We start from the raw sequence: 12,545 nt of genomic DNA, 5'->3' as shown, positions 1-12,545 counted from the left end.
CTCTGGTCGTTGGGCCCCACAGCCCCGCCGGAGAGGGCGGCCGCACGGTCTCTGGTCTCTGGGCCCCACAGCCCCGACGGAGAGGGCGGCCGCACGGACTCTGGTCTCTGGGCCCCACAGCCCCGACGGAGAGGGTGGCCGCACGCACTCTGGTCGTTGGGCCCCACAGGCCCGCTGGAGAGGGCGGCCGCACGGACTCTGGTCGTTCGGCCCCACAGCCCCAACGGAGAGGGCGGCCGCACGGTCTCTGGTCATTGGGCCACACAGCCCCGACGGAGAGGGCGGCTGCACGGACTCTGGTCTCTGGGCCACACAGGCCCGCTGGAGAGGGCGGCCGCACGGTCTCTGGTCGTTGGGCCACACAGCCCCGACGGAGAGGGCGGCCGCACGGACTCTGGTCTCTGGGCCACACAGACCCGATGGAGAAGGCGGCTGTACGGACTCTGGTCATTGGGTCACACGGCCCCGCCGGAGAGGGTGGCCGCACGGACTCTGGTCGTTGGGCCCCATAGCCCCGATGGAGAGGGCGGCCGCACGGACTCTGGTCTCTGGGCCACACAGCCCCGACGGAGAGGGCGGCCGCACGGACTCTGGTCTCTGGGCCACACAGACCCTCCAGAGAGGGCGGCCGCACGGACTCTGGTCGTTGGGTCACACGGCCCCGATGGAGAAGGCGGCTGTACGGACTCTGGTCGTTGGGTCACACGGCCCCGCCGGAGAGGGCGGCCGTACGGACTCTGGTCTCTGGGCCACACAGCCCCGATGGAGAGGGGGGCCGCACGGACTCTGGTCATTGGGCCCCACAGGCCCGCCGGAGAGGGCGGCCGCACGGACTCTGGTCGTTGGGCCCCATAGCCCCGACGGAGAGGGCGGCTGCACGGACTCTGGTCTCTGGGCCACACAGGCCCGCTGGAGAGGGCGGCCGCACGGTCTCTGGTCGTTGGGCCACACAGCCCCGACGGAGAGGGCGGCCGCACGGACTCTGGTCTCTGGGCCACACAGACCCGATGGAGAAGGCGGCTGTACGGACTCTGGTCATTGGGTCACACGGCCCCGCCGGAGAGGGTGGCCGCACGGACTCTGGTCGTTGGGCCCCATAGCCCCGATGGAGAGGGCGGCCGCACGGACTCTGGTCTCTGGGCCACACAGCCCCGACGGAGAGGGCGGCCGCACGGACTCTGGTCTCTGGGCCACACAGACCCTCCAGAGAGGGCGGCCGCACGGACTCTGGTCGTTGGGTCACACGGCCCCGATGGAGAAGGCGGCTGTACGGACTCTGGTCGTTGGGTCACACGGCCCCGCCGGAGAGGGCGGCCGTACGGACTCTGGTCTCTGGGCCCCACAGCCCCGATGGAGAGGGGGGCCGCACGGACTCTGGTCATTGGGCCCCACAGGCCCGCCGGAGAGGGCGGCCGCACGGACTCTGGTCGTTGGGCCCCATAGCCCCGACGGAGAGGGCGGCCGCACGGACTCTGGTCGTTGGGCCACACAGTCCTGAGGGGGAGGGCAGCCGTTTTGACTGTGGCCATTAGGCCAAACCACACTGAGGCTAAGGGCAGTTATTTGGTTCCAGCCAAGGGACCTCGCCCCTTCACCCCAAGGCATTGCTCATCTGTCACCATGAGAATGACCCCATGACATAAGACTTTCTGGGTCAAGATGCAAACGTAAGCAGAAGCAAGGAGTGGCATGTGACCCCTCTAAGAGCTCCTCCCACTCCTCCCCCAATCTGGGGGTGTTTTATCTCCATCGATCTGCCTCAGGAATGGATCTGAGCAATGGGGGAAAGTTCTGGGGCAGAGTGACCCATTCGGAAGTGGGTCATGTAACCCCTCGAAGAACTCACCCCAGTTGGGGTGGGCCTCATCCCCTTAGGAGCAACCAGAGAGGGGATTTCACCAGATAGGTGAAAGTGCCATGGTGGGGTGACCTGCCCGTAAGAGGGGCCCATCACCCCTCCATGAAATCCCCCCACCGTCCTCTGCTAATCGATCAGGGTTTCACACTCATCCCTTAGGCCATCCCAGAAGGGAAACGTACCGATCAGAATATGTAGTGCCCAAAGGCCTAGGCCAGAAGCCGCTGATCTCCGGAGCTCCATGTTTGCGTGACTGGCAGCATCGTCCTGGAAGTTGCAACCCAACACTGCGGGGAAGAGGCCGACTCGTTCCAAGGATGTGTTTTGCGGAAATCATGGCCTCGACCTTCGGGCTATATCTGTTCTGATTGGTACATGTTTCCTTCTGTGATGGCCCAAGGTGGGAGTGAAACCGTCGACAATTGGTACAGGGTGGTGTGAGGGCTTTTTAGATGGACCACGGGATCCTGTTGCGGGCAGGTCACTCCGCTACCTTACTTCCATGTTTGGTCAAATCCCCTCTCGGGGTGGTCCTACAGGGATGACGCCCACTTCAGTTGGTAGAGGACAGACGGAGGAGTTCTCAGAGGGGATATACAAGCCCCTTCGAGATGGGTCACCCTGTCCCCGTTCATTCCCCGATTGGTCAAATCCAGTCTCCAGGTTGTAAAATGCTAGTTGCCCCTGCCAAATTTTAGTAAAAGAAGGGAAGAAAGGCATGTACCTTTTGCGTTATCTATAAGGTGGCCATCTTGGACTTGGGAAAAGAATGTGGTGACCTTTTGCCATGTGCTCTATTATTTTGGGATGGGAAGCACACACCCACGCACGGATTGAATCTGCGTAGATAGGGTCTAACATCCAGGCAGAGACGACGCAAAGAGGGATAGGGAGGGGTTTTAGTTAGGTCTACTCACCCGTTCCTGTGTCCAGCATCGAAGTCCATCCCTAACGTCCAATGTCAAGAGAGCAGCAGCCATCCACCACTGTCCTTGCAAGAGAAGAGAGAGAACATCAACATTACCCCCTGGGTATAACTGTTTGGGAGAGTGGAGCATTTCCAGAGTTAAAGTTTTTGTTAATCTGCCCCTTCTCTGTCCTATCCTAGCCCTTTTCCCCATAGGAAATAAAGTCTTGTTTGTGTGGTTACCACTGTGTGGCCTTATTTTCTTGTGCTAAGGGAAGCTCCCATAGACGGGCTTTACAAAGGGGACCAGGTGGGAAAAATTTACTTTAAGATTCCCCACGTCTTCTGAATGGGGTTTGGGTCCTGCCCTCTTTAAAGGAAGGAAAAATCCTTACAGGTGATCCCACGGGGGTGAAACCCACTGTGATTACTTAGTCATCTTTCCTATTCACCACGATGTGTGTGACCCTGTGTATCACAGGGAAGTAGCCCATGGGGCATTATGAATCCTCTGATTTCAAATGGACACTCGTGGATGAAGAAGGACAACTTTTCAAATCCAGTGTGCACCGAGATTGTATGAACACTGAACGTATTGAGTACAATGCTCTTATCTTTCATCTGTTCATTAAACAAAGCCAAAGGAGCAGGGTTGGGAGGCTAGGCACTGACTTCCCCAGGATCATTCCTCTCCTAGTAATTCCCATTACAAATCTCCAGTCAGGGAAGAGCCTGAGGAAGTGTGATCAGTGGAACTACCCAGCGTACCAGAGAAATCAGGGCCCTGAGCTGAGAAAAAACAAGCCTCAGCCAGTTCACATTCATTCACTGTCCTCAGCACAGAAACCCCAGAGGCACCTGAGGATTACTTGAAAGAGTTTGAGGGGGTTGGCTCTGCAGAGATAGAGCTGACGCCTATTACGGCTGGTAAATTCATGACAGAGTAGGAACAGGATGGAAAGATACAGGGACACAAATTCTCTGGTTAAGTCGAGTGTGTTTCCAAAATCTGACCTGTCGCCTGGCGCAAGGGCAGAGCTTGGGTTAAGAAGACGATCTAGGCGTTTTGTCCCTTTAGCCAAGGTGCACACAGAAGATGATGGTTTACAAAGTGATTGACAAGTGGGGGCGGTGGACGACTTCCCCGCTGACATGCTTATTGGGAATTATTTTTTTATGTGGCTCAGGGTGTGGAAGTGATCACCCGCAGCCAAAATGCATCTTTGTGTTGAGATCCCAGGGAGAAGGGGGGAAATCCCAGAAGCTACTAAGGGAGACAGAGAAAGTCTCTCTGACACCCCGGCAGTAGAGGGAAGCGGCGTGTCTCCAGCAGCAAAGGGAGGTGCGGAGATGAACTCCTGCCGCGCAGCAGAAGGCAGCCTGCCCAGTGCCCTCAGAGACAAAGGGGTCGAAGAGGCACCTCTCACTGAACAAGCTGTTCCAATTGTTCACAGCTGGAGTTGTGCAGGTGAGGAAAGCATAGACCTGGCCCTAGAGAGCACCAGGGATGGTGGCTTAGAGGGGGCTCCAGGAAAGGAAAACAGGGAAAGGCCTTTTGAAGAAGATGGAAAATGTCTAGGAAAGCTCCAGTGGGAGAGAACCAAAGCCCTGAGCAACCCTCTCAGCAGGTGAGTGTGCCCAGCAGCACCCTGGGGAAGTCATGTTGTTAGCGCAGGAACGTCCTCATGCTGGTCACTTGGGGATGGACGCCCCACACAGAGGGGCTGACTCAATCTCTCCCTGCCCCCAACGCTCCCTCAGGCCACCAGCCTGGAACTCAGCCTCAGAGAGTGAACTGTGCAGCTGCCCTTTCGGAGGAAAGCAGTCACACACCCCACCCCTCGGGGACATGGGGTGGTGGGAGACGGGCTCTCCCTCCAGGCCCCAGAGCATATAACTGGGCCAAAAGAAACCTGATGAGGTTCAACAAGGACAAGTGCAGAGTCCTGTACTTAGGAAGGAAGAATCCCATGCACTGCTACAGACTAGAGACCGACTGGCTAGGCAGCAGTTCTGCAGAAAGGGACCTGGGAATTACAGTGCATGAGAAGCTGGATATGAGTCAGCAGTGTGCCCTTGTTTCCAAGAAGGCCAATGGCATATTGGGCTGCATTAGTAGGAGCACTGTCAGCAGATGGAGGGAAGTGATTACTCCCCTCTATTCGGCACTGGTGAGGCCACCCTTGGAGTACTGCATCCAGTTCTGGGCCCCCCACTACAGAAAGGCTATGGACAAATTGGAGAGTCCAGTGGAAGGAAACAAAAATGTTTAGGGGGGACTGGAGCACATGGCTTACGAGGAGAGGCTGAGGGAACTGGGCTTATTTAGTCTGCAAAAGAGAAGAGTGAGGGGGGATTTGATAGCAGCCTTCAGCTACCTGAAGGGGGGTTCCAAAGAGGATGGAGCTCGGCTGTTCTCAGTGGTACCTGATGACAGAACAAGGAGCAATGGTCTCAGGTTGCAGTGGGGAAGATCTGAGTTGGATATTAGGAAACACTATTTCACGAGGAGGGTGTTGAAGCACTGGAATGGGTTACCTAGGAGGTTTTTAAGGCCCAGCTTGACAAAGCCCTGGCTGGGATCATTTAGTTGCGGTTGATCCTACTTTGAGCAGGGGGTTGGACTAGATGATCTCCTGAGGTCCCTTCTAACCCTATTCTTCTATGATCCTAAGTCGGTCTCTGGAGGGTTGGAGAAGAAAATGTCAAACGTGGGAGTGGGCAGGGAATTCCCACTGAACCTCAAAGCACAGAGTGACCTGTCCAATCTTATAGCCCTGGTTCCAGCTATTCAGAAAATTGCTTCTGGACTTATTCTAGGCTAGTTCAGAGTATTTGTAGATGGGTCGTTTGGGGTTTTTATATCTCTTTCTTTTAATATAATGATGCTAAAACTTTTGTAACTAATACAGCCAAATAATGAGATGAATAGTGAAGCAGGTTTAGCTACTTCATAAGAAAAAGGGTAAATTTATTTCCCCGATTTTGAGTCTTAAAAGATTTTCTGAGATTTCAATTTATGAATGTGCAAGCGTTTTATTGCCCATCCTGAATTGTGGATTTTCTCTCTTGGTGAAGGCTGTTTGGTCACATACTTTGATATTAGCTTAGTTTGACAGGATGTAGCTCAGATTTGTTGAGGACTTCACAAGACAAACCATCATTTGCCTGAAGAGCCTTTTTTCAATCTTATTTCACTTCAACCTTTGTCTATCCCCGTGTCATGAGATTGTTTGAACAATGGCAATTATCGATCTCTCTCAGCAGAAACACTGAGCATGCAAGCTGGATTCTCACACTGAGAGGCAGAGACTGAGACAGGGAATGAAGTTACTGCCTGATGCCTGCAGAGATGTGAGATATACTCAGGAGTGGGGGAAGAGCTGGGAGGCTGCCGGGTTTGCTTTTCAGAGCCAGACAGCTGAGGCTGAGAACTGTGAGCTCCCTGCATCAGAGCCAGAGAGAGACTGGAGCTGGCCTACAAGTGTCCTGTGAACACCCCCCGAACTCTAAAGGGCCAAGAATGACCCCCCAAGAAGAATGATGGGGGGAGGGGCAGCGTCTCTCAATTGCTGTGATGACAACGCTGGGCACAGGCAAGTGAGCCAGGGATGTCAACAGAGGCCACAGAGATAAGGAGCCCTAAAGCCCGGCTCATCCCCTCTCCGCCCTACATCCACCTCACTGTCCTGTGTGGGGACGAGAGAGGCTCTCTCTGCCCCACTCCCCCCACACTGTATCCCTTCAGCCTGAGCTCTGGGGGTTTCCTGCCCGTGGAGCGTCTGCTCTGACTGAACAGTCATTGGTCCTGTTGCTAGCAGGATTCTTGTTGACACCGTAGCAGCCAGAGGCTGCAGGGCTGTCCCGAGCGATTTTGGTGCCCTATGGGGGGTCTGTGTGGGGCTCCGCCCCAGACCTCCATGGGAGATGGGGTCTGGCTACTTTCTGTGGGAAGTGGAGTGACCTGGCCCCAGCCTGCTCTGCTCCCCCGGCTCCCAGGCTTGGGCACAGGGGGAACCGTCCCCCAGCACTCACCGACGGCGCGGCGGGAGTCGGGGAGCAGGGCAGGCCGGGGCCGGGTCGCGCTACTTATGGGTGAGGGCAGCCCGGCCGCTTCTGGAGTCCTGAGGGGAGTGGGGGGGAGCAGGGGCGGGGGCCTGCGGAAGAGCCAGAGCAGGGGCTGGAGCAACACGCAGCTGCGCAGGGCACCAGGAAACGTGGTGCCCCAAACTTCCTGGTGCCCCACACAGCTGTGTACTTTGTGTGTGGGTAAGGACGGCCCTGAGAGGCTGCACCATAGCCTGAGGCTCTAGTGCGCTCGGTGCTGTATTAGACACACACAGCATGAGACACAGCTCCTAGGGGAAGGGGCTTCAAGTCTAACCGCACAAAGCAGACACAAGGAGGAGTGTGTGGGTGTCGGGAGTGTCTCCGTGATTAAGGCCATGCTTGTAAACCAAGTTTTCAACTTCCAATACATGTGAAAAAACAACAGATTTTTTCTTCCTCCAAGTAACAGCACTTACACTTACAGTACAGAACAATTAGCCTGAGTTCCCTGCAAGCTGCACAGCCGCGCAGCAGCCTTCTTAGCGCCGCATGGGCACTCAGACAACCCAGCCGGGGGCCTGCCATGGCTAGGGGAGGGGCACCCTTCCCTGAGCCCCAATCTATCCCAGCCTCCAACCTGCCCGAACCCAGCTGTGCCTGAGCTGCCCTTGCCCAGACCTGAACCCAGCCCTGGCCTTGCCAAGGAGAGGCGCCTATCCTGTGGCCCCAGCCCTGCAGCTGATACAGGGGGGGAGGTGCCTCTCCCCCCCAGCCTGGGTGCCGCTGCAGGGTGAGACAGCTGGGAAGAGACCTCTCTCCCGGCCCGAGCACCCTCCTGCACCATTGGAATCCCCCACCCAGACCCGGGACACTTTCAACTCCAGTTCCAATGAGTTGGATACAGGATCAAATTGATACTAAGTGCAGAGACTCTTGGGAGGGGGAGGGACAAAATACGGGTGGATAAACTCTACTGTGCCTCAGACATAGGCCAGCGCTGTTGGAGTCAGCAGATATAGTGATGGTGATGGGGAAGGAGCGAATCCCTGCGACTCGCCCCATTTCCTTCCGGCGTCACAGAGGCTGAAATGGTACATCTGCCCCACTCCTGCTCCTCCTTGTTATATGGAAATGCATTTTAAATAAGGAAAATGGTAAAAAAGAAAAATGCCCAGCACGACCTGTACCAGCGTGAGCACAACTGGGAAGGAGACATTTTGCCAGCAAAGAGGGAACTTGGTGACTAACAATCGCTCTGCTACTGGGGTGACAGTATAAACGTGATGCTCAGGGATTGTCCAGACCAGGAAAATGGGTGTCCATTAGGACAGGCCAAAGGGGAAGATGCCAGCTAACCCCAACCCCTGTGCCTGGGCGATGTCAGCACTGCAAACAGAGCGGTGTGTTTACATCAGGATAGCTACCTCGAGCACGCCGACTCCAAGGGAAATCCTAGAGCAGAAGACAAAGCCCAGGTCCTTTCTCACTCTGTGAGGCTACTTGTGGTCACCCCAATTTCCCCACCTGGGGCTGATGGAAACTCCTTGCCAGGAGGGGCAACGCTCCCATGATGACTCACAGGAGAAAGGAGTTGGGCGCAAGGAGCACAGGATCCACCCCAGAGAAGGGCGACCTGTAAAAGGCACGAGTGTGCGACACACGAGGCAGATGAGAGAACAGAATGATACAAATGGTGCAAACAACCCAAAAGGTCACTATGTGGGAATTAGTAAATGTGTTTTTTTAAAAAGTCTCTTCTCTGCCCTACACAGAGTTTCTACGCTGCGTCGCTGTCCTGTGAACACCCTGATGTCTTGTAAGGTGTGGGCCCCAGGTGAAACTTTTCCTGCACTCTCAGCATCGATAAGGTCTCTCTCCCATGTGAATTCTCTGGCGTACAGTGAGGGCTGAGCTCACACTGAAGCCTTTCCCGCACTCACAGCACTGAGAGGGTCTCTCTCCCGTATGGCTGCCTGCTGTGTCATTAGGGTTGCTTTCGGACGGAACAGTTCCCCACACTCACAGCACTCAGAGGGGCGCTCTCCCATGTGGATCCTCTGATGTGTATTGAGGGCTGTTGTTAATTTCAGTTTATATGTTTGCCAAATTATTCTGTATGAAAGTTAAAATAAGTTCTGTAACTCAAAAGGCCATTTTGTGTTGGTAAAAGGACAAGGCGACCTCCATTGGGGGTCAGGTTCTTGTTCCTCAGTACCTAGAAAAGGTGGGAAAGTGGGAAGAGCAGGAATCTGACCTTGCCCAGCAACAGAGACCAATGAGGGGAGGGGCCAGGGGCACTGGCTCTTGAGCCGTTAGAGATGCAGGTGTCTGCTCTCTCTCCTAGTGCGGTACAATCTTGGCACTGGCTATGGGCCTGCAATAGCTACTTACTAATTAAGTTGGGGTTGGTTGGTTGTTGTTTTGGGAAAGCAAACTTGCATACACGGACCTGGTTAGTTAGATCAATCGTGCACTCGGGACGACGCAAAGCGGGTTAGGGTGGGAGTTAAGATAGGGATACGTACCTGTCTGTTTCATCTGTCGACCACGGTCGGTGTTCACCGCTGGCTTCTGTCATCTGGATCCTGCAACCCCTTCATTGCTGACGTCTGTAAAGGTAGAAGAACATCTTGTATTATAAACGCATGTGTGTGCCTGTGTGTTGTTCTGAATCTCCAGAATCATTAATCCAGTCCCCTTTCCATTCCTTCCTCTCCCCTTAGCAAATAAAGTGTTGTTGTTTATTTTATAGTTGTGTGTGTGTGGAGTTCATTAAAGTCAGCTCTGATAGCTGGGCTTAAAAGGGGGACTCAGCAGGAGATAAACTGTAAGGATCCCCGAGATCTTCTGATCAGATCGGCCTAGAGAGAAAAATCCTAACACTTGTTGAACCTCATCAGATCTCTTTTGGCCCAGTCCTTCTTGAGAGCGGGAAGAGGCTGGGACACCAGCTTAAAGCCACATCTCCCCAGGGCAGCACTGCACAGTGTGCAGAGCAGGGGGCACATTTCCGTTAGTTTCACTTTGTGCAACTTAACCCTGAGGTTCTCAGCCCTGTGAATGAGACTGTGGAATTGCCCAGCCCGTGGGAAAGATTGTGAGTGTAAAATATTCCCAGGGTTGTTACATCCCTCAGGGACCATCTGCCTCTGGATGCCGGGGATGGAATCAGGACCTTTCACTACCAGGCCTCTGCTTACGACCAGGCCCAGGTCAGCCGTGATCCAGTATAAACAGTGACTCACAAGGAGCCTTAGCCCACCTACTGCTGTTAACGGGCAAGGCGGAAAGGCCTCAATTTACAACAATGGCCTAATTTTGGGTACCTCAGTTTCTCTCTTTGAACTACAGGACTGCAGGGAATTTGTTCCAACTGCATCCACAGCTGCATCTGGAGTCCGTGGGCACTGCAGGTGTCCAGCCCCTCAGAGAACCAGCCCCTACGCACTTAAAGGCAGGATCCCATATTTGGGGAACCCTATTGGATTTCAAGTCCAACACCTTAACCACTCGGCCATCACAGCTGTGAGCACAGTAATGCCTCAACGCCAGAGAAACTGGTAAAGAATCACAATGCCCAGGCATGAAGTCATCTGAACTACAGAATTCCCACCGCAAACCTGGCTTCCAAACCACAGGGGGGATTGGGGGTTTGTTCTCTTTGCTTAGCCATGTGCAGTCGCACAGAGAGTGTGTTTAAAAGTCTCCCCTCCCACAGAGCGGGAAGGGGAAATGATTCTCAACTTGAAGCCTGACGTAGGGTGACCAGATGTCCTGATTTTATCGGGACTGTCCCAATATTTAATCTCCCCATGACACACATTCTAACCACTGGCCCCCACTCCCCTCCCAGGGCTGGAGATAGAACCCAGGAATTCTGACCACCAAACCTGCCCCCCACCCCTGCTCTGACCACCAGACCCCACACTCCCCTTTTAGATTTTAGGCTCGCAGTCTCTTCTATCCATGCACCCCACTTGTCCATCCATTTGCTGCAGCTTTTTAGGGTGTCACCCTTGCTCTGCATTCCCCCAGTGCAGCCCAAGGCTTTTCCTCCCCCCAACCACACATCCTCTCCCCACACTGAGTGGATTAAGCACATCTTCAGTGGGGGTTTGGCAAGGCAGGGACAGGGGCGGCTCTAGGCATTTTGCTGCCCCAAGCACAGCAGGCAGGCTGCCTTCGGCGGCTTGCCAAGTCGCAGGACCAGCGGACCCTCTGCAGGCAAGCCACAGAAGGCAACTCTGCCTGCTGCCCTTGCAGCGACCAGCAGAGCGCCCCCAGTGGCTTTGTGCCCCAAGCACGTGCTTGGCGTGCTGGGGCCTGGAGCCGCCCCTGGGCAGGGAGCAGGCTGGCCGGGTGTCTTTGTGGCTGCCTGCTGGCCACACATAGGCATGGTTCTCCCCTCCTCTGGCCCTGCCCTCATTTGCTCTGTAGCTTTTAAGCCTTCCCTTGGAGCTGCCAGCACCAGCCGCCTCTGCTCCAGGTGCCCAGAGGAGAAGTGTGTTGGGCTCCAGCCTGGGACTCTGCTTCCCTCCTGCCTAGCCCTGACTATGAAGCCTGGCCCTGGCCCTGGCCCTCCTTCCTTTAAATGCCATGTGGGCAAGAGGTAACATGTCGCTGCAAGTGAAATGGCCAAACTTGTGGGCCTCATGTGAAGCAGCAAGAATCCCAACCACCTGGTCAAACCACAGGCATCAGGGTAACACGTTCTAGAGCCCCAACCCATTGTGGCCATCACAACCCAAGACCTGGCTCCAGTGGGTGAGTCACCCAGCTGGAGGGGGGGGGGGGAGACTGGCTCTTGCACAGCTGGAGACAGGGAAGTTGAGCACTGGGAGCTCCAGGGCTTCACCACAAGGTCCCACTGAGATTTGAACTCAGATTGCAGGATTCAGAGTCCTGAGTGCTGCCCGTTACACCATGGGACCAGCTTGTGCTGCCTTCTCTGCACAGTGGTGACCCTCATGGGGCTGGCTCATGTAAGGGACTGTTGGCCCCTTACTAAAACTTAGTGGGGGTTTTGGTTGGCTAGTTCCCAGCACCAATAGAAGGGGGAAGGGCCAATGGGAAATCAGGCCCCTGAGACTGACAGTCCCCTGGGCAATGGGGAGAGGCCAAAGCTCCACGGTAGCCGCACTGACAGGCCAGGCAGTGTAATGAGGGAGTCACCAGGCCAGGGGGTCCCATCCTCCGTGGGAGCTGGAACTGCCTGGGCCAGAGTGGGGCAGAGCTAAGGAGAGAGCAGGAGCCCGAGAAGAGCCGGGGAGCAGAGCTGCACCAGCCGGGGAGAACCAGAGCAGATCTGTGCTGGGAGCCGATCCGCAGCAGCACGAACCGTAGAAGCTGCCCAGGGAGCAGATCTGTGCTGGGAGAAGAGCTGCAGCAAGCGGAGCCAGAGGAGCAGCCCAGGGAGCTGGAGGCAGAGCCGCAGCAGCACTGGGGCTGGAGGTGGGTGCAGTGAGCAGCGTGGGAGACCCTGGGCAGAAGGCCCAGTGCAAGGAGATGCCACCCGTCAAGAGATCTTGCAGGCCAGACTTTTGGGGGTGGGGGGATCATATCCCCTACATGGGGGCTGACACTGGGAACAAGGGGCCTGTCATCTAGAGCATGTGGACTCTGCCAGAGCAAGTGTCCAGCCCGTGGTGTCCCTGCAGCACAGCCAGGGCCTGGGGAGGAGGCCTGGGACATGTGAGGGAGAGACTGTGACCTGCCCTGACCCTCCAGAGA

The 12,545-nt window shown here is 55.6% G+C and overlaps 1 non-coding gene across 1 annotated transcript; it reads right to left on the bottom strand.

Annotated features, from left to right (window-relative positions):
• Window positions 1–11,674: 11,674 nt before the first annotated feature.
• Window positions 11,675–11,746, bottom strand: TRNAQ-CUG. The gene has a single exon. It is a non-coding gene; the product is annotated as a tRNA-Gln (tRNA).
• Between the last annotated feature and the right edge of the window lie 799 nt (window positions 11,747–12,545).

This window comes from Mauremys mutica, chromosome 18 (assembly GCF_020497125.1).
Source record: "Mauremys mutica isolate MM-2020 ecotype Southern chromosome 18, ASM2049712v1, whole genome shotgun sequence".
NCBI classification, from domain to species: Eukaryota; Metazoa; Chordata; order Testudines; family Geoemydidae; genus Mauremys; species Mauremys mutica.
Note: the sequence above shows the minus strand (reverse complement) of the source record. Positions and strands in the feature narration are given on the sequence as shown.